Raw genomic sequence first — 3,963 nt, forward strand, 5'->3', positions numbered from 1 at the left:
AGAGAGGTTGAGAGGCTCCCACGGAGCTTGACCAGGTTTAGCAAGTGGAGAAGAAGGGACTCTAACTTCCAAGTCAGCACCGTTGACCATTACACCATACTTTCTCTGCAGAGATGCCTAGAAGGAAGCGAGGATGACCTTTGGGAGGTAGAGGAGGGCAGGTGCCAGAGTAAACTGCCATACCATCTAGAGTGATCACAGTTCTTTTTTTACACTCCAGGTTAGAATGTCCTGGAAAAACACTGTTCTCATTTGTTAATGTTTTTGTGTTGTTTTCTCATCTCTTGCCTGTCACCTATGCTTTTAGAATTGGATTTTTTTTTGCTCACACACTTTTTCATCATGTAGAATATAGCATTTAATAGACAAACATTTCACATTTTTGTTTCAAATTGCTATACTTGTCCATGAGTATTAAAAATCATATTTTCTTTTATCACATATTTATAGATTTCTCAAATTCAAAAGGAAATTGACAGAAAAATTGGGTAATTTCTTTTGCTATGATTCTCATAGATAGCAGGGAGAAAAATTTATTCCTACTACATTTTTTAAAAAATTTTTTATTGTGCTTTAAGTGAAAGTTTACAATTCAAGTCAGTTTCTCATACAAAAACTTATACACACACTGCTATGTGACCCTAGTTGCTCTCCCTATAATGTGACAGCACACTCCTCCTTTCCACCCTGGATTTCCTGCGTCCATTTAACCAGCTCATGTCCCGTTTTGCCTTCTCATCTCGCCTCCAGACAGGAGCTGCCCATTTAGTCTCATGTACCTACTTGAGCTAAGAAGCACTCTCTTCACGAGTATCATTTTCTGTTCCATAGTCCAAGCTAATCTTTGTCTGAAGAGTTGGCTTTGGGAATGGTTTCGGTTCTGGGTTAATGGACAGTCTGGGAGCCATGTCTTCTGGGGTCCCTCCAGTCTCAGTTAGACCATTAAGTCTGTTTTTTTTTTTTTACTAGAATTTGAGTTCTGCATCTCACTTTTCTCCTGCTCCATCAGGGACTCTCTGTTGTGCTCCCTGTCAGAGCAGTCATTGGTGGTAGCCAGGCACCATCTAGTTCCTCTGGTCTCAGGCTGATGGGGTCTCTGGTTTATGTGGCCCTTTCTGTCTCTTGGGCTAATATTTAACTTGTGTCTTCGGTGTTTTTCATTCTCTTTTGCTCCAGATGGGGTGGGGACCAATTGATGTATCTTAGATGGCTGCTTGCTAGCTTTTAAGGTCCCAGATGCCACTCACCAAAGTGGGATGCAGAATATTTTCTTAATAAACTTTGTTATGCCAATTGACCTAGATGTCCCCTGAAACCATGGTCCCCAGACCCCTGCCCCTGTTACTCTGTCCCTCAAAGTGTTTAGTTGTATTCAGGAAACTTCTTAGCTTTTGGTTTAGTTCAGTTGTGCTGACTTCCCCTGTAGTGTGTGCTGTCCTTCCCTTCACCTAAGATAATTCTTATCTACTGTCTAGTTAGTGAATACCCCTCTTCCTCCCTCCCTACCCTTGTACCCATCAAAGAAGGTTTTCTTCTGTGTTTAAACCATTTCATGAGTTCTTATAATAGTGGTCTCATGCAATATTTGTCTTTTTGTGACTGACTAATTTCACTCAGCATAATGCCTTCCAGATTCATCCATGTTATGTTTTGCAGATTTATCGTTGTTCCTCATCATTGTGTAGTATTCCATTGTGTGAGTATACCATAATTTGTTTATCTATTCATCTGTTAATTGGCACCTAGGTTGTTTTTTGCTATTGTTGTTTTGCTATTGTGAACAGTGCTGCAATGAACATGGGTGTGCATATATCTGTTCGTGTGATAGCTATTATTTCTCTAGGATATATTCTAAGGAGTGGGATTGTTGGATCATATGGTACTTCTATTTCTAGCTTTTTAAGGAAGCACCAAATTGATTTCCAAAGTAGTTGTCCCATTTTACATTCCCACCAGCAATGTATAACTGTTCCGGTCTCTCCACAACCTCTCCAACTTTTATTATTTTGTGCTTTTTGGATTAATGCTAGCCTTGTTGGGGTGAGATGGTATCTCATTGTGGTTTTGATTTGCATTTCTCTAATGGCTAATGATTGTGAGCATTTCCTCATGTGTCTGTTAGCTACGTGAATGTCTTCTTTGGTGAAGTGCCTGTTCATATCCTTTGCCCATTTTGTAATTCAGTTATTTGTCTTTTTTATTGTTGAGGTTTTACAGTATCTTGTAGATTTTAGAGATTAGATGCTGATTGGATTTGTCATAGCCAATTTTTTTTTTCCTTTTACTTTTTTTTATTTTTATTTTTTACTCTTTTGGTGGAGTCTTTTGATGAGCTTAAGTGTTTGACTTTAAGGTGCTCCCAGTTATCTAGTTTCTCTTCTGGTATTCGTGCATTGTTAGTAATGTTTTGTATTCTGTTTATACCATGTATTAGGACTCCTAGTGTTGTCCCTATGTTTTCTTCTATGACCTTTGTCATTTCAGATTTTATATTTAGGTCTTTGATCCATTTTGAGTTAGTTTTTGTGCATGGTGTGAGGTATGGGTCTTGTTTCAGTTTTTTGCAGATGGATATCCAGTTATGCCAGCATCATTTGTTAAAGAGACTGTCCTTTCCACATTTTATGGGCTTTGGACATTTGTCAAATATCAGCTGCTTATAGGTGGATGAAGTTATGTCTGGGTTCTCAATTCTGTTCCATTCGTCTATGTACCTGTTGTTGTACCAGTACCAGGCTGTTTTGACTACTGTGGTGGTATAATAGGTTCTAAAATCAGGTAGTGTGAAGCCTCCCACTTTATTCTTCTTCTTCAGTAATGCTTTACTTATCCGGGACCTCTTCCCTTTCCAAAAGAAGTTAGTGATTTGTTTCTCCATCTTGTTAAAAAGTGTCATTGGAATTTGGATTGGGATTGCATTGTATCTAGATCGCTTTGGGTAGAATAGATATTTTCACAATGTTGAGTCGTCCTATCCATTAGCAAGGTATGTTTTTCCACTTATGTAAGTCTCTTTTGGTTTCCTGCAGTAGTGTCTTGCAGTTCTTTTTGTATAGGTCTTTTACATCTCTGGTTAGATTTATTTTATCTTCTTGGGGGCTATTGTAAATGGTATTGATTTGGTGATTTCCTCTTTGAAGGTGTCTTTGTTGGTGTAGAGGAATCCAACTGATTTTTTTATGTTTACATTGTATCCTGATACTTTGCTGAATTCTTCTACTAGTTCCAGTAGTTTTCTTGTGGATTCTTTGGGTTTTTCTGTGTATAAGATCGTATCATCTGTAAATAGAGGTACTTTTACTTCTTTACCAATTTGTATGCACTTTATTTCTTTTTCTAGCCTAATTGCTAGACCTCCAGCACAATGTTGAATAAGAGTGGTAATAAAGAGCATCCTTGTCTGGTTCCCATTCTCAAGGGGAATGCTTTCAGACTCTCTCCATTTAGGATGATGTCTGTTGGCTTTGTATAAATGCGCTTTATTATGTTGAGGTATTTCCCTTCTATTCCTATTTTGCTGAGAGTTTTTATCACGAACGGCTGTTGGACTTTCTCAAATGCCTTTTCTGCCTCCATTAATAAGATCATGTGGTTCTGGTCTTTTGTTTAATTTATGTGATGATTACATTGATTGTTTTTCTAATGTTGAACCATCCCTGCATACCTGGTATGAATCCCACTTGGTCATGATGAATTATTTTTTGATGTTGTTGAATTCTATTGGCTAGAATTTTGTTGAGGATTTTTGTGTCAACATTCATGAGGGATATTGGTGTGTAATTTTCTTTTTTTGTAGTGTCTTTACCTGGTTTTGGTATTAGGGTTATACTGGCTACATAGAATGAGTTTGGGGGTAGTCTATCCTTTTCTATGCTCTGAAATACCTTTAGTAGTTGTGGTGTTAACTCTTCTCTGAAAGTTTGGTAGAATTCTCCTACCACATATGTTTATGTTCTTCATAAT

The sequence above is a fragment of the Trichechus manatus genome, unplaced genomic scaffold (assembly GCF_000243295.1).
Source record: "Trichechus manatus latirostris isolate Lorelei unplaced genomic scaffold, TriManLat1.0 scaffold00161, whole genome shotgun sequence".
Classification (NCBI taxonomy): Eukaryota; Metazoa; Chordata; class Mammalia; order Sirenia; family Trichechidae; genus Trichechus; species Trichechus manatus.